The sequence below is a fragment of the Paramisgurnus dabryanus genome, chromosome 20, assembly GCF_030506205.2.
Source record: "Paramisgurnus dabryanus chromosome 20, PD_genome_1.1, whole genome shotgun sequence".
Classification (NCBI taxonomy): Eukaryota; Metazoa; Chordata; class Actinopteri; order Cypriniformes; family Cobitidae; genus Paramisgurnus; species Paramisgurnus dabryanus.
The window spans coordinates 9291355-9314152 of NC_133356.1; the positions used below are offsets into that span (position 1 = coordinate 9291355).

General features: G+C 37.0%; 1 protein-coding gene across 2 annotated transcripts in view; it reads left to right on the forward strand.

Annotated features, from left to right (window-relative positions):
* The window catches only part of hs3st1l1 (heparan sulfate (glucosamine) 3-O-sulfotransferase 1-like1), a 52040-nt gene that overhangs the window by 11860 nt on the left and 17382 nt on the right, over positions 1-22798 (forward strand). The window contains exon 1 of one of the 2 annotated variants that reach the window (XM_065297508.2): positions 6093-6379. The exons of the other annotated variant lie outside the window; for it this stretch is intronic. The gene's annotated coding sequence lies outside the window, so the exon portion shown is untranslated. Of the gene's footprint in view, positions 1-6092; positions 6380-22798 lie in introns of those variants that run through there. 2 annotated transcript variants of the gene reach the window in all.

The following is a 22798-nucleotide window of genomic DNA, read 5'->3' on the forward strand; positions in this document are numbered from 1 at the left end:
CTGTCTCTATAAGGAAGTGAGGAGCCTGTAGCTCATTTGCATTTAAAGGTACAGACATTAAAACAGTGCGTTTTTGCTCCCACCCAAATAGGTGCTTTTAAACATGCTATAATAAATTATCTGTGGAGTATTTTGAGCTGAAACCTCCGACACATGAGCACACATGAGACTTATATTAAATCTTGTAAAAAGGCCATAATAGATGGATTTCAGTCACGTGACCTTTTACATCATGCCGCCATCTTTAGGACCTACCGAGTACCAGTAGGTTATTGACAAGCATTGGCTACCTTGCTACGATTTACGGATTTCTTATCTTTTATTGTCTATGATTCTTACGGATACAGTAAAGGGCTACGAAAGACAACATGTCGCATCTCGACCGTCATGAAAATAAACGCTACTTTATAAAAATATATCTTGGTTAGGGTGTGATGCCTGCTCGATCCCTGATGCGTTCTTCCAGCCGCTGTCCCCTGCTACCAAACTACCACTATTTTACAACATAAGAAGGCGCGACACAACATGAAACTTTGCTCGAAGTATCACCTGGATCTCTACACATGAACGCGAGCATTGAGAACACTGTTTGTGTACACAGAGTTTACTAAAAAGAAAGGTTTTGTACAACTGACTTTGGCTGTTATGGTGTCCGCTTGTCATCTCTGCCAGACGTAAATAATCGATTTCCGAAGGGGAATGAATGAATCTCATATGAGGCTCCTTTTTCAACTAGAAGGTCAATATTGTTTTTCACTTGCGACAAAACAACAACTTATCCGTGCATTTTTATGGAACTATGCTTTAGGAGATATCAATCTTTACAATCCTCCCTCCTTACGTCGCAATTGGAGATCGATACATCTTGACTGGGAAGAAGGCGGCGAGCGGACGCCAAATCATCCAAAGTCAGTTGTTCAAAACCTTCTATTTAGTAAACTCTTTGTTCACAAACAATGTTCTCAATGCTCGAGTTCACGTGTAGAGACATAGGCGATACTTCGAGCAAAATATCATGTTGTGTTGAGCCTTCTTAGTGTTGTTAAAATAGAGATTTTGATGCTCACAGCATATTGAAGGCATAGCTTCTAGTTCTTTTGCGACCACTTCAAGTCCTTAAAATGGCGGAAGACAAGTGAGTGACGTCAGCTGATATCCATGTATAGGTGCCCTTAACTCTTTCCCCCGCCATTGACAAATTATCATGACAATTAACCTAAGACCCAAGCTTTAGTTTGTCTTTTTTAAATTTCTTCCAGCTATTTGGGGTGAGGAGGAACCAATAAATATAATAAACACATTTTTTTTAACATCAAGCAGTGTAATTTACCACGTTTGTGTACAATAGGTTCCAGTTACACAGAATTAAGTACCATGGTGCAAACAAAAAAAAGTTTTTTAAAGAAACCTACCCATATGTAAGAGGTTATAAAAAGAGAACAAATGAATGAGTGGATGAAAGTTTTTTCCCGTTTTGTTTGTTTGTTTGAAAGCAGAGGGTCTGTTCTTTCATTTGATATATTTGTATGTTTATATTTTTATAGAAGAATTTTTTCCTGGAAGGCGTTTTGTGAAACTTTTGTGAAAATCACAAAAAGTGCTGGCGGGGAATGAGTTAAGGTAGAGTTGTAAATCTACTGAGAAGTTATAGTGAAGAGAATGGATGCAGGGTGTCAAAAATGTACCCAGAAAAGTATCTTTAGTATCAAACTTGAATATAAATAAAAGTTATCACATTTAATAGTCCGTTTTTCTCATGAGAATAACATTGATGGATGTACTGTGCAAACACATCATGTTACATTTTGCCAGTGTCCTATTAATAAATGATTTAGGACACATTAGATGTTGAACTAAAACCTAATGTATACCTATTTTAATTAAATGCTATTTAGATATTATTAAGAGCTAACTAACAACAGTTCACAGAATAAATCAATGCCTCATCTGACGCTAATGTCTGATGTGAATAGATTATGGCAATAATAAGAATAGATTGAAGCCATTGAAATATTATACTCTGGAGCATGAACTTGACCTGTTGTCATGGTCAGAAGCTCCTCTGATGTGTGTGCTGGTGTTTCAGTAAATCCCCCACAATGCACTGCACATTAACACTCAGCTCTGGTTAAAATCCCACTGGACACTGGTATATTTTGAGAGCTTGACCCTTTGCCAAATGAAAGTTTCCAGACATTTCATTGCTATTACATATGAGTTATTGTGTTTTTTTTTTTCATTTTTGTGAAATATGCTCTTGTTATGCCGCCATCACTTAAAGTTCAATATATTATAGTATCATTCAGGATCTATGTAAAAAATTGTATGTAAATTAGTTTGAAATGAGACTCACATCCCAGACCTTTTTTGGTCCTTGGAGATTTTGAGATAATGAGGGAGAGGATGTTATCTCTGGTGCTTTGACACAGGTTGAAATGTAAAGGACAAACAGTCCTTTGACTGGTTTAACACGCAAATATAATAGCGTCACATTAACCAATGAGCCTGTGGTTTATATGTGGCCTCCTATGAAAGATCAGAGGGTGGCTGCAGACAGCACAGGGTGAAGAGTTTGAACGGCTCTGGGTTTGATCTAGCCTTATATTTTATATTTATTTTACAACCAAACGCTTTCATGTTCAGTATAGTTGGTTTATGATCTTGTACTCTTTGGGAGGCTACAAGATTTCCTTTTTTCTTTAATAAATAAGTAAATACAACTTCTGGTTCTGTTTACTGATATCAATATTATGTATTTAACAGTTTATGTATTTACTGCTGTATAAATATTATTTTCTTCTGCATAGTAGGGGAGAGCGGGGCACAACCTAACGCTTTCATTAAAAAATATTTGAGTTTGATTTAATTTTTTTTGCACAAGCAACACACATCTCTGCTACAAATGACCATTTGAAGTTCTAGTACTTACCATTTTTGGACAATTACACCAAATGTGACAGAAGTGCAAACGTTACAACTTACCCCATAGGTGGGGTTAATTGTAACAGGCAGGGCGTTAGTTGTAACACTTGCTAAAAATTAAGTTTGCAGGCAAATATTTCAATACTATTTTGTTTTTATACTTGAAGTGGATATTAAGGTATCTACACTATTCATCCCTCATCTAACCATAGTTCAATTATAAATGGAAACAAATGTCTAAATATGTGAGAAAAAGCAGCACAATTATGACAAAACATTTTTTTATATGTGATCCAGTCTGTAAAAACCATACTACAGTTTCAAAATCAAATTCTGAGATAATGAGCATCAAATTCTGATTTTAGCCATTCATTTCAGAATGATTTTAATCTTTGACATCACCTTATTCAATCAATATTAAAGATCTGAACAAACATTTATTTTGACAAACCATTTTTGATAAGACAGACACATTTATTTAGTTGGCAGCCAGCAATCATTTGTGTGTAGCCTATTTAAAACAACTGCAAGAATTACGCTAACGTTAGCGGTTTTCATATCGTTATTGGTGAGGGGTTGGTTGTAAGGCTTGGTGAAAATATTTTCAAGCCTACCAAAAAGGTTGCTAAGAGCTGCAGACATATTTCAAAACAATGCTATGTTTAGTCAACAAGACACTGATTAATATGACATAGCATTGGTTTTGGTATCTTACACCCAACTCAGAAATCGAAAAAAAAAAAATGATTGCTCAACCCTGTGCAACAATGTAAACGGTCTGTGTTACAACTAACCCCGTGTTAGTTTTTGCCCCGCCCATCCCTAAGGCTTAGTGCGACTCACTTTTGTGGGGGTCCCATGGTGTACAGTACCTGGTACTTTTTTAGTACTGTACCATCTCGGTTGAGGTCGATCTGTAGAGATACTAAAACACTGCTGATCACTGATTGGTCAGAGAGAATCATGACTACTAGCATCAGTGCTAAATGCAAAAATAGCTACTCCCATGTGCTGTCGAGCAAATCAAGTGATGTTGTTGTCTGTGCTTTGTTGTACGAGTTCCTAAGCTCTCGTATTTTAACACTGAAAAACATCCACATGCCGAGAATCAAGAACACCATTCCATCGATATGCTGCATTGCTCCTGTGTGTTGTCCGATGATGTCACGGCAGTAAAGTCTATAATCCCACTTGCTTTGAAGCGGTACTGAACTGTAGTGGAAAAGCAAACCGAGGTGAAGCTAGTAGAGCTGAAAAGCTACCGCCATTATAGAGATTCAGAATAATAAACGACTTTACACCGGTAAATCATCTACCTTGGATAAATCTGAGCTCTAGTGCTAAATTGGAGTTTAATTTACTCATTTAATATTTAATAATTGTGCCTTTAACAATGGTCAAGTCTCTATGAGATGCTAATTCACTTTTTCTAGTAATAACAGCCTCTATCTTTAAAGATTCACAGCTTGCGTTTAGAGACACACAGTACAGCAAAGCAATCCTGCTGTTTGATTGGTTATTTAAAGGCACTTTATTGTAAAGATGCATTGTCATTATATTTGTGTGAGCTTCGAGCAGATAACGCCGCTTCATTTAATCACAAGCCCCACAATTTCCCCTCAGGCGATAATGCTGTATATTTCGCACAGGCACTGTGATGAGGAGCCCATTTTCCATGCGCTCACTGGATTATAAAGGTTAATCATCAATTTAAGGCTTTTTATGGCCAAATAGTAGCAGGACTACACTAACAGTGCCGATGCTGCCGGTAGTTAGAGTTTGAGATATAATCGACCGGTCTGGGACACTTCGTCCAGTCTAAATTAAAGTCCATGTTGCATGATGATTAGAAAGGTGTTTGATGGCTTAAACACATCTCGGTTGGATCATTGAAAGTATACAGAGCAATCACGACTGTCTGGGCCATATTGATCCGGTTTCGCTCCATCAGGTGAATTCTCTAGCAGTTTGGCCAAGAGAAGAGCGCTGTGTGATTGAATTTTAAACTCACTGAAGATAATAAAGTAACATTTCCATCCTTGGAATAATGAAAAATTCTCTTGTTCAGATTTAATTAGTTAAAGCTCACATAACACACGCTGTTTATGCATTTCTGATGTTAATCTGGAGTACCTGTAGAGTAGTATTATAACCTTTATATCTCCGAAGAGTCTTTAATTTAATCAGATTTATAAAAGAAAGATTAGCTTTACAAATTCTTTCCAAAAATGTACGAAGAAAATGAAGGAGGAGTCCGCGGGAGGAGCGAGTACAAGTCATGCAACACTTTATAAAACACTGTTTAACTTATGATTCACTACATGTTTGTGTCCTTTATATTATTTGCACGTGCCTATTTCCAACATATCACAGAAGTCTTACCGCATGCAACTCATGACCCGGTTGAGACTTTTCAATGAAATCCAGTGCATCAAACACACACACAAAAACTATGCTGCTACCCCGAATAATAAACTATATCCATTGTTTCTATAAGGCTGACTTTCTTCTCCTTACATCCAAAAACACACTTCTTCATTCATGCCTTCATTCTTGAGTTTTGAAATTAAACAAAGCTGTCGCGTGATGTGATGTTTGTAAGTTCTAGCGTCTCCCGCTGATTGACGGGTGGGTGGGGTTTTCCGGGGGAAGTGCCCATAAAAAGAAGTGATACGTATAGAAACCCCTGAAAGGTCAGCTGGACCCGTAAACTAAATAAACTTTCCAAAACTTGTACGAAGCATGGGGAAGTGCATTCGACACAGAAATACTCTGTAACACGTCCAACTGCTTTTTTGACACTTTGCCTACGTTTAGCATGAGGAAACAACTCTATAACTGTGTTAATAAGTCAGAATGCATGAAATACAGTTGAACTACCCCTTTAATGCATTGCCCCAGAAATGCAAGTCGTAGACCTGTATTTTTGCATTTTCTACCTAAAGAGCAGAATTTTAAAGAGACTTGGAGTTTGTCGGAAAGGAACTGGTGTGAACAGAGCAGCAACCACAAGCCCATGAGATACAGGAAACACAGAGAGTATGTCGCTGTATGATAAAGCTTCTGCATTGTACCAGTATAGGATCTGATGCATGCAAATAGTTTCACATCATCTTCTGTAATGCATTTCATTTATTCAGTCCACATGAATTAGTCTTGTAAGTGCTTACTCATGGAAATCATAGCGGTTTCTTTTGAGGCACGGCAATGTTGTGAAGAGGGATCAGCTGTATGCACGCTTTTGCTTCGCTCACGGACACCTGTGTTTATTATGTAAGCATGTGAGGCAGTTTATCACAGAGCACAATGAACAGAAGATCCAGCTGTTTCCGCCTGACTTCATTCACTGAGTGCTGTCTGCACACGTGAACTCAAGCCGTGGTTTTCTGTCAGATTTTCCACAGAGTGGCTCTTGAGAAGTGCTTTTGAAGCAAGTATTTGTCTCCGATGTGGCACGGTGAGTGGCACGGTGTCTCTTTCTAAATCATTCTTATTCAGGTGAAGTAGTGTTTGGTTTTATGGCATAGCCACTGTTTTTGACAGATCATCATCTTTGTTTGTTTTTTGTTGGTTTACTGGCTGTTGTTACTCAGTGTTTAACAGACACAGAGAGAGGTTTTTATTGATGAAAGGTTTATGAGCAGCTCCCAGTAAAGTGAGTGAGGTACAGTAGCCCATCCTAATTATAATGCTTTAGTTTTCCATATGATTAAACGAAGTCAGACCTTAAAAGTGTTACATTTAGGGCCGCAAGACTTACTGAAGTAATCAAAATATTATTAAATAAATAAATAAAAACGAACACTATAAAAATGTTTTATGCAAAAAATGCAGGGGATCTCCTGGCATTCTATGCCATTTTGCACCTTGTTCTCTTCATGTGTTCAATACTTATTCCCTGTTTCAGTTCACTTTATTTATTATGACTCAACTTGTATACTTAAATGTTCTGATTTCTTTGTATGAATTAAATATTTGGCTTGATGGCTACATCTGAAATTTGGTGTCAATAGCCCACTTAGAAATGATAAAAATGCTGATGTGTCAAATACCCCCCCCCCCCCCCGCTGTATATTATTTAAATAGATTTTACTAGCTTAAAGCCTTATTATATTGCATATCATTTATTGCATCATTTAGCAAGTTTTTGTATTCTTGAAAATACAACAACTAATAATATTGTTATTTTACATTTAGGCATTTAGCAGACACTTCTGTCCAAAGCAGCGGCTTTCAAAAGTGATAAAAACAGAGAAGCGATTCGTCACAGGAAACCGATAACCACACAAAGTCACTTTCAGCTTCAGCATACAGTTGTACTATAATGTACACTGAAATTGCACCAACCCAACCAAGTTTGTTTTTTAACTCAATAATTACAAGAAATTGTGGAAGCATGCATATTAGACTGGTTTGGATCAGAGACGTTTTTCATTTACGAATTTGGCAGAATCTTTTATGCAAAGTGACTTGTATAGTGCATTCAAGCGCAACATGTATATCAGTATGTGTGTCCCTGAGGATCAAACCCATGTCATTGGCTCTGCTAAACTAATGCTCTATCAATGGAGCTACAGGAACATATTGAACATTTCACAGTGACATGCAGTTTTTTAATACAGTATGATATTTATCAAATAAATACTCGGTAATTGTAACCTTTACAGTAATGCTCAACAGTTGGAGACATGCGGATTATCCATACTGTTGAGAATATTGCTCACAGCAGGTGACTGAAGAAATGTCTTGTGTCAGACTGTGAATCAGCTTTAGCTATTGAGGTGCTGATGAATTTAAAGGAGATGTATTTAGAGACGGCAGGGTTGCTTGCCGACAACATGCTGGGCTTTTAGTGTGCTAACAGTAACTGTCAACGTGCCGAATTCCTCTTACTAAAGCTTCTCTGTGTCTTTAAATGCGTTACAATTAGAAAAAGCAGAAAAAGATAAATCACTTAGAACATAATTATTATACTAATTTAGATAACTGTGTCTTTTTCTAAATCAAGGCCAAAAAGATGCAAGCCAAGCCATTGGGCAAATGGTTGTATTTGACCCAACATGGGTTAAAACAGCTTAACATTTTAGGTTGAAACAACTCCGCATAGGTTGAAAATAACGCAGCATTTTGTAGTATTAAGTGATGTAGCAGTTCTCTTTGCCTTGTTTTTTTCTTGTTATATTTGAATAAAGAAATTTTTTTTAATAAACAAAGGTTTATGAGAGCTCTGAGGAGATGCAAATATTTTATTAAAATATTTATTTTCTTAAGTATCTTTAGAGCAGATAAAAACCCACCAAAGCACATTTGGTGTAGCAGTAAAATATTTCAATATGTTAATCAGGTTTTGGCTCAATAGTTTATGGCCTTTCCCCGATAAACAGTTTGAGTTTAAATCACCCACACATTCTTATGTATTAAGCATTATTGATGTAAAAAGTATTGTTAAAAACTGACACAGTGCAGCAATATTTGGTTCAGTGTCTCTGATATGTCTGTGAAACGCCTGAAGTATAAAGATATTTACACTGAGATGTGTGCACTGGCCTATTTATCCTGTCACACGCTGAATTATGAAGTCTTCAGGCAGAACTGGTGCAGACGGACTAATAGTCCACAATACTGGCTGCTGTCACAAAGGTTGCAAGTTTAATTCCATGGACGGGTGAGCCAGGAGCCGTATAGAGCTATACTGAAATCTAAATCCACCCGCTCTGTCCTTGCAGAGTTGATTTGCTGTGGTTTGAAGACCATAAATATGGCTTTGGTCTGGGTCTCGCTTATGGTCCCAGTCAAGAACACGCTCTGTTTCCAGTCTGGTGTACTAAAGATGATTTTTAATAGGAATAATTTGAGCTTTGGTGCTCTTATACAAATATGCAATGTATTTTTTATTGTTGGTGTATGTTGCGTTGTGTTTTTGATAGGTCTCGTTTAAAGCAGTTCAGCTTTTAAAATATTGAGACCCTGTGATGTATAATTACATGTCTATAGGTTTGATAGAGACTGTCCTCCAAAAATAAAGACCTCATAGGTTGTTGTGCAAGGACCTTATTACAACATAGTGTGACGTCTTACGGGATTACGGTAGTGTCTTCTAGCAGCAGTAACTTAAAAGTACACCCAAATAAAAGTACAGTCACAGGTATTTATTGCATAAAACAGTATAAAACAGTATAAAAGTATTACAAACCATTTGCGTTGCAAACCTTGAGAACTGAAGCCATACGATCACTTTATATGAAGAACTCTGTGATCAAAACGCACAGTCAGATCTCATTCATATAGAGATCTCATTCAAACATAACCCAGCATGATGTAGTCGGTCACAAGAGCCAATAGCGCTTTACATTCTTAGCTAACGTAACAATGCAATCAGTCACGAGACACACGACAGCCAATGCCTTTTCACAATCATAGATGACATATCATCGCTTCTTCTGGCAGCAGTTTTTGAATCAGTCTACACCGGATCTGATTTTTACAGTGAATTGTCATCACTTTTGCATCTTTACTTCAAATAAATCGATCGTTCGGTACACTTGGAATATGTAAAGTACATTTTTTGAAAAATTGTGACTGTTTTGTATGCTGTGTTTATATAAAATAATAAAGAAATGGGGATGATATTTGCCCTTATGGCCTGAATAGTGTAATGTGTAATAAAATACAATTAATCCTGACCGTTTAAATTGAAAATCTTATCCCAGTACATGTCATCATTAGGGCTGTGTATCTATGTATACAATTTCCAGACGATACGTATCCCGATACAAGGCCACGATACGATGCGCATCACAATACACGACTATTTTGAATTACATTTTTGTTCAGAATTTAGTAACTTGTACACTGTAAAAAAACTTTTACAGATTTACAAGTCATGTCAACAGAGATGAGTTGTCACAACTTATTAAATAAAGTTGAGAAAAGTCAACTTAATTTATAACAACTCAACTGTAGTTATAACAACTCATCTCTAGTCAAGATAAATAATAGTAAGTTGAAATGACTTACCGACGTAAATCCGAGTTGATTCAACAAAAAATTTTAAGGCAGCAAAGTTTTTTTTTTACAGTGTAGTAAAAATGTTGTAATCTTTCACTCTACATACTCCGACCGTGAGTCACATGCGTCCTTTCCATATGGATCACGAATCAACAGCGATTCGTCACGCTACTTTCAAAAGTTCATCCGAATCGATATGGAAGGTGCTGTGTTGATGTGTGCATCGTCAGGCGTTCATGATGATGTACACTTGTATCGATATTATTACCACTGCACTAGTCATCTTGGCAAAATTATACCCCAAAATATAATTTTATACCCTATTATATTAAGTTTCACCTGCTGCCGGTAAAGGCGCTAATTTAGTAAATGCAATCTATTGGTCGTATTTGGTGAAATGGACAAAGGACCAAAGCAATCGTATGGGTTGATATTCTGTTCTTCTGCGTAACTAAAGTGTTTCTACCTGAAAACCTCTGTGTTTTTACAATTAAATCTCCTTTGTGAGGCTTAAATAGTTGAATCTTGGTCCAACTGTGATTTAATTGTATTTCATACATAAATGTCAGGATCATAAGTGCAAGAGTCAATCTAATGCCATTTGTGAGCTCTCTGTGTGTGTTTTACTGATATAATTAACACTGAGCTTTCTGTATTTATTATTTTATTCATTTCACTAAATGTAAAAGACCCATTTTTATTAACATGTTTCAAACTGTGTTAAGTTTCTCTCTCATTATGTTCATTATAATTACACCTCTTTAATAGTTTTACCTCTTAATGTTTTGGTATAATTGCTCAGTTTAAGCTTTTTTGAGGTTGCCAAACATTTTCAGGTTTACATTACATTACATTTTGTCAGATGCTTTTATCCAAAGCGACTTACCAGTTCATTTAAGCTATACAGTTTATAATTGTTTCTGTGATTCCTTGGATCTAACCCATTACCTTCGTGCTGCTAGTGCAATCTATTCCAATAAACTACAGGAATAAATGTTTTGGGAAACTGAGTGATGGTATTACTTGAATTTACTTCTATGTATTCAGATTATACATTTAAAGGGATAGTTTACCCAAAAATGAAGAATTTAGTACTATCTATCCTTTTAAAGGTCCTGTTTTTTCTGTGTTTTTGAAGCTTTGATTTTGTTTACAGTGCGCAATATAACATGTGTTCATGTTTCACGTGTAAAAAACGTGGTATTTTTTTCACACAATTTACTTATCTGTATAGCGCTGTTTTCACTGTCCTAAAAACGGGCTGATGTCTTCCTTGTTCTATGAAGTTCCTCCTTCAGAAATACGTTTCGAGTTCTGATTGTGTAGTTTGTTTAGTGTGTTGTGATTTGATAGCAGCTTAGCTTGCCGTTAGCTTAGCTTGCCGTTAGCTTAGCTTGCCGTTAGCTTAGCTGGCGACTGACGTATTCCTGTGGGCGGAGTTTAGTAAAAAACTGTTCTACTGACCTCATTAAAGCAGAAAGTAGAGGGTTGTAGTCCAATCCGGCCGTTCACTGTAGGCTTTGAAAGGCGAATTTTGTTCAAGAAAATATATCACCTGGCAGTAAACTTTGTGCTTTATCATTTCACAGGTATTATTTATGCTCTAACAGCAACATTACACACTAACTAGGGTTTAAAAAATGGATCAGAAAGAACGTGACCTTTACATTTCAGGCTAACTGCTAAAGAAATATAGAGAAATTTTAGTGATGAATAACTAGATAACCATTTCCATAGCTGCAGTTTAGGATCTGAGTTAATTGTTTAACCGTCATTCTTTGGGGTAAAGCCCGTATTTGGTGACCACTGATGTAAGTATTTAGCACGTCAGTATAAAATTTCAAGTAGGAATGTAGTTTACTGTATGTTCTGTGGCATATATCTACATTGTAACCAACATTGTTCAACTCTAAAACATAGTGCCACTTTTTTAAAGGTCATGACTGAGAATAGAACAACAGATGTCTGGATGAAGATGTTTTTGAGGTAGAGAGATATAATATGAGTAAACTAAATGCCATCATTTTTAAGGGCACATCAAAAAAGATGGATTTAGTGCATCATTTAAATACTGAGGGTGTGTGTCATACTGACTTATACTTTATCCGAAGGGATTCAAGAAAACATGACGTCTATAAAACAGCTGCTGGCAATTAGATATGAAATTATCGGGATGTAAAACTCTTAAACAGCTGTTTTTACAACAAGCGATCAAAAGTTGAATTTAAAGGTCAAGTGTCTCTTTGTGTTTGAGATGTAGCTTTATTGGTGTTGCTATAACTTCTTTAGAAATAGTCCATGTAAGTTAAATAACTTCTAATAATCAGAAACTTTGTTATTTTTGGTTACTTTCAATAGCAGGGGACTATTTTCGGGCAGTGCGTAATATCACTACGCCTGATGCAGCCATGTAACATCAGCAAAGTCCTTGATTATTACACCCGAATGAGAGTATAGTCCTAGCCATATCTGCCTAGAAAATCGCAACTTTTAATTTTACGTCGGTCTTAGTACACAATGTAACTACAGAAGAGACAATTTTTAAATAGGAAAAATATCGAAACTCTTTGGTTATTTTTTAGCGCGATGCTAATGGTCTAATCAGATTCAATGGATTGTGCTAAGCTATGCTAAAAGTGTTACCGCCAGACGTGGGCAACCTGATCTCACGAATTTCCGTGTTATAGTCACAGAATATTTTGTTCATTTATCCGTGTCATTTTCACAGATCTCCACATTTTTCCGTGTCCATACCACGGACTTTCTTTTCCGTGTAAGTTTCACGTACTGGTTACTCAATTGTTTTTCCTATTTTCTTACCATTTTTGCATGGGTTTGGGGTTAGCACGGCTTTCTGTAACATAAAATGACATCCTAACCCAAACCCAAAAAAATGGTATAAACCAATAGTTAAAGTGACATCCTAACCCAAACCTCAAATCTAACCCCAAACTCATGCGAAATTGGTTTAAAAATAGGAAAAACAATTGAGTAACCTATACGTGAAACTGACATGGAAAAGAAAGTCTGTGGTACGGACACGAAAAAATGCAGAGATCCGTGACAATGACACGGGTAAATGAGCAAAATATTCTGTGACTATAACACGGAACTTTGTAAGATCATGTTGACGTGGAGATCAGCTGAATGGATTCCAAAACGGTAAAAATCAAATGTTAAACTCTATTGGAGATGTAAAATGAGCATATTTTCAAAAAAAGTGGAATGTCCCTTTAATTTACATACTTTATATAATGCCTTGAAAGTTTTGCCCCACCCCCCAATGTTCAAGATGTGGTTACAGCCTCGGTTTTTTACAAAACATACGTGTCGTATCGCTTCAGGTCAGACGTGCCGCCGTCAGTGTTGGTTTTAGTCTCGCATTTGTTTGAGGTTCAGCGGTCAAGAAGGAAACATCCAGAGATCACTCAGTCTATCGATCGTCTAGGTCTGACAGGAAATGATCAATACGTCCTGACGGATCAATTGTAGGTTTTAAGTTTCTTCCTCCCTTCTGCTCCCTGCCACACGAACCTCGCCAGATAAGACCAAATGAGCCCTGTGACACAGCGCTCATTCATATTTAACACAACTGCGGCGTTCAGCGGCAGGTATTCGGCATTAATGTCTCCCAGAACGACACCCTGACGCAGTGAATACACAAACCCAACCCGCTCCAGCAGATGTCTTTGTTTTGCCTCCTCTATCATGTCGACTCCACAAACTCTTCTCATTATCCATTCTCCTGCCACGGGTGCGCGTCGTTAACGTCGATGCTCTGGGAGGACACGGCGTGATAAAAAACGTTATTGGGACGGCAACCTCTCCGGCTCTTATCTCCCATAAACACTTCTGCGTGTTTTACAGGACCGAAGGGGCTGCGGCCTTTATGACTTATTCATCAGATCCGTGAAACAAGTGAAGAGGATGAAAGTCACAGGAAGAGAAGTTTGTTGTCTGATAAGCTTATGTTATGGTGATAAGGACTCTTTTCTCCCTTGGCTTTTAAAGTTAAAATGCCATTGGCACTTTTAAAGAGCTCCATTTCATGGTTTCTTGGACTGTGCTGTCGTTTTGAAGTAGAACTGAATTATCTAAAGAAATTTTTTTTTTTAGATGTTAGAGGTTTTATAGGCAGAACGAGATGTAACATGCTGATAAATGATTGGACACAAACGGTTTTGGTTTATATTAAAGGATCAATAGAGTCAATTTTAGTTTTTCTTGAACTAAACTTTAAATAAAAACGTGTTGAATTACAGTATGCCTTATATGTTTGTGTTATAATAATGATGAAAATACGAAGAAACTCGACAGTGAAACATCTGGATGCATTTGGAGGAAAATGCATTTAATTAATTGTCACATTACAAAAAAAATTGCATTTTTAATTGGAGGTGTTTTTGTAAGATTCAGCCACGAGCTCATTATCTTTAGTTGTATGAACACAGATTTGATACTGAATAGAAATTCTGTAGATTTGAATCTTATTTGGCTTCCTCCATTATACAGTAGATTTGAATATAAAGTGTTAGACACAGATCGACATCAGCGGGCGTTCAGTAGATTTGTGGTTGTGTTTTTGTCTCTGCGAGGTTCAGCGGCCTGACGCTTTGCTCAAATCTGTTTCCGCCAAGGGACGTCGCAACGCTTTCCAGGCATTTATGCAAATGTGCAGCAGCAGTCTAACAGATTGTATTTGACACACCTCCCTTATACTCTCTGTCTCTCACTCTTTCCCTCTTTTTCCATCTGTTCTTCTTGCTGTATTTTCGGTGGTAGTTTCTAGCATCACTATTATTATTGCTCATCAGGGGTGAAACCTCAAACCCTGAATATCAAACTTTTGCATGTGCTACATCCTGCAAACATCGAGTTTTTCAACATTTTCACATTTTCTTCGGTAAAAGTCTTAATTCACTTTTTTCTCAAATTCCCTCTGAGCAATCTTAACACTTTCTCTCTCTCCCAGTCTCTCCATCTCTTCCTAACCTCAGTATCACCTCCACCAGGAAGCAGAAATGCAGAATCCCAGATTGTCATTATAGATAAGAGTGCCGCTGCTTGAGATCGGCTTCACTCAGAGGCGTAAAATTACAGTGATGTCACGTGAAGGGTAGTCACGGTTCTGCGGCTGATGTGTCCTGTAAACAGCCGAGGACCACTGCAAACCTTTAACATTTGTGATTGGAAGTGTGAGGTTTTTCAGTATAAAATGCTGAAGCATTATAAGCATTATAAGGATTATCGTGAGTGATTCTATATACATCTAGACAATAGTTCACATGTACATGGGTATTTTAATAAAAATAGGTGTTTTCCTTATTTATAAAAAAATAACCTCTATCCACATGAAAACACATTAGCATGCTATAAGTGCTGTCAAGAGCGTGCCAAACCAACTGATGGTGATATGAAGGCAGAAGCATGCGATGAGGAATTTACTATAATGAGATACATGAGAAAGTGTCATTAAGTTATCATCATTCAAGTTATCATAAGATATAAAAACAGTCTAAGTTATCGGGGGCTAAGGTAACTCATGTTAAATTAAAGTAATAAACAAATAAAGTGATCTGATCACAGCATGGTACTGAGCATTTTTTTGTGTAGGCAAATATGTTTACATTTTGCATTATTCCTTCTGTTCTTCACATTTACAATGCTATGAAATCAGCTGAAGTAGGACCTTAGTAGTAATTTTTTATGAGGTATGTCTCTGTGCATTGTATAAAAAGGGGAAAAAATATTTAGGCTACAGAAATTGTTTAATTAATTGAATTAGAAACACTGCAAAAATGTACTTTCTTACATGTTTTCAGTACAAATATTTAAAAAAAATCCTTTTACCTTTTCCGTTTTAAGCACAGATTCAATTTCATTTAATATTTTTTGTCTTAAAGCTAGTTTTTTTATCTTAGGGGATTTTGCTTATAAAGAAAATCTTGATGTAAGAATTTTTAGATATTTGTACTAAAACAAGACAAAACTACTATTAAGTAAGAAGTAAGTTGTAATGATATTTTGACCATTGAACTAGGAAATGTCCCCAGTTTTCATTTTAAAGGTGCAGTGTGTAATTTTTCAACAAGTATCTCTTGACTGAAATGCTAAATAATATAGAAAACTATATTATATGGGGTGTATGAAGACCTTTCATAATGAACCGTTATGTGTTTATTACCTTAAGAATGAGACCTTTTTATCTACATACACAGAGGGTCCCCTTACATGGAAGTCGCTATTCTGTGCCGCCATTTTCCTACAGAAACCCTTAACGGACAAATTGTTTTACCAAGTTGTCTCAGACGATGACATGTTTGTCCGGTGGCGGCCACCATAGCTTCTCTATAGATTTCAAAAGCGAGGGGTGAGCAGTGGACTAAGCCGTTGGTTGCAATTTGCAACCTCACCACTAGATGCCACTAAAATTTACACACTGCACCTTTAAAAATCTGGTCACCTTAGTGTACAGTGCGTGATGCAATTTTCCTCATCAGAACAGTGGTGTGTACTGTACGATTTTGGAAACACCACATACATTGTACGCATAGGTTGTGCATGCACCTACTGGAGAATGTAATTTGTAGCCCAGGAGATGCATTGCATTTTGTCGCAATGCATGCTTCTAACATTTGTGTACACGTACAAGTCAAATAAATATAGTTTGCAAGGCTGTGCATTCAGCCGTACGTGTACATTTGCGTACACGTAAAAACTACACTCCGGGCTTAACCGTAAAGCTATGTGTGCCATGCAGAAGTTATTGCACAGACTCACCTTATGTAAAGGAGATAGTTGCGCACAATCTGATGTCAAACAAAAGTCTCCGGTTTCACCAGCTACAAGACGACACTGCAACCGGAGTTTCTAAAAATCTTTTCCGAGAAGTTAAAAAAAAAGTAGTTTTCAGTGATCTAATGCTGTGTTTACGTGTGGACAAACGGCCAAAACGCATAAAAAAACTATGGTTTTAGCAGTAACAACATAAACAAATGGCTTTCATGGAACACATGTAACTTCCGGTAAACTCCGCAAGGAATCAATAACAACAAAGTCCTTTTATAGTAGTTTATTTCTGATAACAAGCAAAATAAAAAACAAGTAGATTACCTTAGTTTAAAAAAACTAACGTTACTGTGTGAAAAATTTACTATATAATGTACACAATCTTAACTACAGATCGGCTGCCAAACCTCCCATCAAACAGTGGTAATCCATAATCGCCGTCTCACTCGTCTTTAGGAAACCAACACATTTATTAGTTTCGCATGGTATTTGTCCAGAGTTCAGTTTAGAAACTATTCAGACCATTAAACAGAAACCAGAAGTTAATTCACTCAGACGCGTCGTTGCGTTATCGCATGATGCGTCCGATGAAACCGTCTATAATCTAATGTAGGGTTTCCCAAACTGGGGTTTGTGAGCCCCTGCTGGTTCACATGGGAATAGGCTTTATGCCCAGCTGCACTACTTCCTGAACTTCAGCCAGCTCCTTGTTTTCTGTCTGCCATTATTGGACAAACTGATTAATCCAGGTGTGCCTGACCTCAGTAGTCACAACAACAATAATCAGACACACCTGGATTAATCAGTTTGTCCAATAATGGCAGACAGGAAACAAGGAGCTGGCTGAAGTTCAGGAAGTAGTGCAGCTGGGCATAAAGCCTATTTCAGGTGGTTTTTAGTTATTGAAAAAATAGTTAATTACAATTCAAAATCATAAAATATAATAAAAATTAAAAATCGTTTAATTAATAGATATATATTTTATATCTTTAAATCTAAACACTAAAATATATCAGAAAACTGCGAATCATGGACATATACGTTTTATGTACAAATAAAAGAAAGTTACCAGATGATGATCCAACAGGTAATAATAATAATAATAATAACTATGTAAAAATACTCCTATCAAAACTTTAAACGGATTAAAAATAAATGTTTTTGATGTTAAAAATGCAAATGTGCTATTAGATTATTGAAATATTTACTTCAAGTAAATAATTTAGGTCAAGTGGGTTTGGCTGACAAAAATGTACAACTTTAGTCTGATACTGCTTGTAAGCACTTGTGAGAAAATAAACAGCTTAAAAATAATAAAACTTTCTGGAAGTAATCTTGCATGCAAAGTAAAATGAATACTAAAGTCCTTCGGGCCATTTTTACTGCAATCACATAAAAACACATTGACATTCTTAAATTCGAATATGCATTTTTTTTGCACTCATAAACGTTTATGCCTCAGTTTTAGAACTTAATGTAAACCAAATATGAGCTGTTAAAAATATCTGTTTTTCTCTAAGGTAAAGTGTTGTTTACAGCAATGATAAATTCTGAGCATCTCTCTTCAGGTTCAGTGATGGATGTGTCCCATCATTTGGCACTCAGTATCTCCTCACAGACGGCTGAGTCTCTGCCCACCGTTATCTCTAGCATTTACTAAGTACATATTTACTAGCGAGCGCACAACTCATGGTAGAATGGAGGTGGGTTTGCTTCCCGATGTCCCGAGCGCACAGAACGGCTGAATAAACACAGGCAGTGAAACTGAATTAGTGACAGATTAATGCTCATATCTGTGCGGTCCCAGCTGCAGAGATGTGCATAAAATCAAACAATCGCATCTCAGGGGAGCTCAGTTTGCCTCAAAATGACACAAAGTGAAAAAGCGTACAAGCACCTCTAATGCGGTGTATTCGGCTAAGTGTAATTGCGTCCTCTGGGCAAATATTTGACATGCTCACAGTTTCCACTGAAACGTCGCACATATAATGTGCCATTGACTCTGTTGTGGTCGATAAAGATCTCACTGTGAGATCCGTTATATTCATCTTTCTGCGCTCCTGTTAGGTCTTTGCATTAATAACATTAACAGTCGAGAGGCTTCATCAATATGAATAAGTGCATGCATTAAATAAGCTCTAGTTTTCTTTAAATATGTCATTCATTTATTTCTTGTGTGTGTATATGTAGTATCTCAAGCTGAATGAAAGCGTGTTCAAGTATGTTTGCTTTCTGTTTTTTAATGAGTGTGGAGATAATGTCTTTTCATATGAGGTCATTAAAAGACAAAGAAACATCATCGCTTTACAACACAAACAATTAAGTCAGATAAAGATATGTTTTAATCTGAGAAGTTTTCTGTACGCCCAAGTGTGTTTGTTTATCATCAAGCGCATAATGGTTTGGTCTCTCATCCAGTTTTCCGTCTGAACAGAGATGATTTTAAACGTGCAGTGTGTTTGGTGTGATGTTTCAAGGCAGTATCGTGTTAACCGTAAAGGTTTTTGCTCTACAGATTTGACCATGAGAAGCTCTGAGGTGTCACTACCACAGACAGTTTAATTGCTTTGCCTTCTTTCTGATGGGCCGCGTGTAAACGTCTTCATTCGGCTGTGTGCCGTGTGAGTGTTTTGTTTGCGTGTTCACTTTACCTTCCCGTGGGAAAACGGGCCGTCGCTCAAGATTAGCCTCTTGTGCAGTGTATCAGAAGTGATGTTAAAGCGATAGAATAGTTCTGCTCCCAAATCTTACAGAGTTATCTCGCCGTCTCCTGCTAACATAGATGGTTGGCATAGAGTCTGTAGATAAGCTGCAACTCACAAATGCTCCTCTTCTGCAATATAAATGCATTCTAGCTAAAATATAAATTAATGCATTCATTTTTTAGTGCGCTATTTAGGGAAGCACTGCTTCATGGATACAGATGTCTGCGTATCTTCTGGTCCCTGTTGGTTTTCTCACAGGGGATTGGCACATGTGGGGTTTAACGCTGGAGAGCTCAGATGATGTCGTACTATATCTAGTGCGCATTGAGCCTGCAGGGTTGATAACTGTCAGACGATACGCTGATATTACCGATCTACTCCCATCTGCTGTGTGAACGCTGCTGGAGTCACAGAAGATGATTTTAAACATCTGCTTTATTAACATGCATGCCCTCATGTTTGGGTGATTCTCGCGAAATTAGACGTATGAGGTGTCATGAAACATTTTGATAAAAAAGTAAATGCAAAGGAAGAGTATCAAAATAAGAAGCACACAGTTACAAACATCTCGTACTATTTTGCACATAACATCATACTAACCAGTTTTGTTTTGTTTTTTTCACATTTAAGGGGAAAATTTTCATTACTGCAACGTGTTCATGACTGTATTTGGGTTCTTTGACATGGAAATATTTATAATTAAAAAATCTAAAAAATAAAAAGCTTCAGTACATGTTATACTATAAACATTTACAGTGAAGAAACGTGGTATTTGGTGATCATTCGTAAATGTAGAGACAATAATAAGGAATATAAATGTGCCCAAGACCAATTTTCTCATCCTCCGCAACAATTTTCAATCATTGTTTAAGCCCTCAAGGAACTAACATTTAAAAAAAAAATTGTTGGAAGGGACATAATTGACTGTGACACTCAAGATGGCTACCAAGATGGCGTCTTATTTTTTCTCTCCAGATAAAAGTTGAAATTTTGTTTGTCATAGTACCTAGACAACTTTTTAGTTCTCATTACTGAAACATGAGTTTGTAAATGCATATATTTAATGTAATATTATAATGTTGCGGTAATGATCATCATTTTTAATAATGATAATCTAAAAATTGTAAATAATTCTATAGGAAATATTTTTAAATCCTCTAAAAATAATGGTTATAGTAAGTTCAGACCTTAGTCGTATATGTGCAAAAAACTGCTTCAAGGGCTTTTTAAAAATTCTGATGCTGGACATCTTCTAAATCTGTATTTCGTGAGAATCACTCGTTTAGCTCCAGAATGCAGCTCGTATGACTCAAACGAAAGGTAAGATATTTCATCTGAAGTTTAAAGTATTGTTAGACCAATATTTTAATCAGGCTAAATACCGAATGATATTTGATATTGGACAAAATGTTAATTGGGATACAGAATAACAGAAATGTCTCCGGAGTCTCTCATGTCCTGAAGCGATTGGAACGTAAAACATTTAATTTCTTGCTCGCTCATACTCTCTCGCTCTTTCTCTCTTTGTATAATGAAGGTCTTTGCTGTGGTGGGTTTGGATTTTGTATCATTTTACTCACTGCTTCCTAAAATAACTAAAATTCCCCCCACTGGTGCAAACTTTTTCACACATTTTCTATCTCCATACCTGCCAGATTCCTCATCACACGTTCACGTCTCATCGAGAGAAGATATGCCCGGGAACCAGTCTTATTACTCGCAAATCTATTGTTGTTCTCGCTCTCTCTCTGTGTGTGTTTGTGTTACTGGCGAGCAACCAGCAGCGTGTGCATGGTAACTGGTTTTGTGAAACTACACACTCACTTCTTTTTTCAACATTCAGAAGTAATTGATTTGCTTCCTGAAAAACCTGCATGTGGGTTTCATAAAAGGCGTACAGTGTATATATGCGCGGATATTGTTTCAATAGGTTCATAAATCATTTTAGGTGACATGTAAAATAATATAATGTGAAGTGCAATTTTTGTTGAAACACCTCGGCCACCTGGGGGCGCTACTTAAGTAGGATTTTCACTGGTGTTTATTGCAATCTTTGTCATGCGCTTTTGTACAGCTATCTTTGTGAGGAGAATAACTGACACAATTGCAATCCTTAGGGATTTACCCTTACCTAAAATTCTGTCATTGTTTACCCACTCTCTCGTTGTTACAAACCTGTGTACATTTCTTTGTTTTGATGAGCCCGAAGGAAGATATTTTGAGGAATGTTCATAATCAAACCGTGAGCACCATCCACTTAATACATAACTCACAAACGGTTTGAATGTCCTCCTTCGGGTTCAACAGAACAAAGAAATATTTACAGGTTTTCATTTTCATTTTTAGGTGAACTTTCCCTTTAACTATCACAACTAATGCCGAGTTCAGACTGCATGATTTTCAAACTAGTCGGGTCACGGATGTTTTCACACTGTGTGATTATCTGGGGTAGCGTTCAGTCATGATGGATTAGCGACAGGGGGTTTCACACTGCATGACTTTACCATAGGAAGAATCACCGACAATTTTGTCCCGGTCCGCAACTACGTCTCGCAACCAAACGCACGCGAGAACTGACGCGAGGTTCTCACGTGAGGCTGGGATTATTATTTAAAATGGTAGCCCGCAAGAAGCTTACCATACAAATTGCATATGTGCTCATTTGCAGCAGAAAGAAGAAAAAGAAATAAAGATTAAGGAGGAGGAAATGGTTGTAGACTCCTCCCCGAACTTCCAGCTGCCTTGTATGTTGCTCTCTCATTGGCTGTAGGTCATCGCCGATGTTATTTTCAGTCAAAACACATTTCACACGGCATGATTTTGAATCGCCGACAGGTCCAGATATTTAACTCATCGTAATTCTCTCAAATCACGCCTTTGATAATTCACACTGTGGGATTGCGTACACGAGCATCGGTTTGCCTGTGATTTCGGGCAAACCCTGTAGGCGAGTCAAAATCACGGCTAAAATCGTGCAGTCTGAACTCTGCATAAGTGCTTAACCCTAAACCTAACCGTAAATTCAAGTCTTAAAGGAACACGCCGTCCTTTTGGGACTTATTCACCGTATCCCCTAGAGTTAGATAAGTCCATACATAACCTTTTCATCTCCGTGCGTGCCGTAACGTCTGACACACCCACCATAGCCTAGCTTAGCACAAAGACTGGAAGTAAATGGCTCCAGCTAGCATACTGCTCCCAATAAGTGACAAAATAATTCTAACATTTTCCTATTTATTTGTTGTGATTTGTATACCCAGGTCAAAAAGACGTAGTATTTAATGTATTAAAAATATACTTAAAATACAAATAGTATGTTTATAATACATTTGTATTTCCAACATACTTATTTGAAGTGTATTAAAAATACGTTA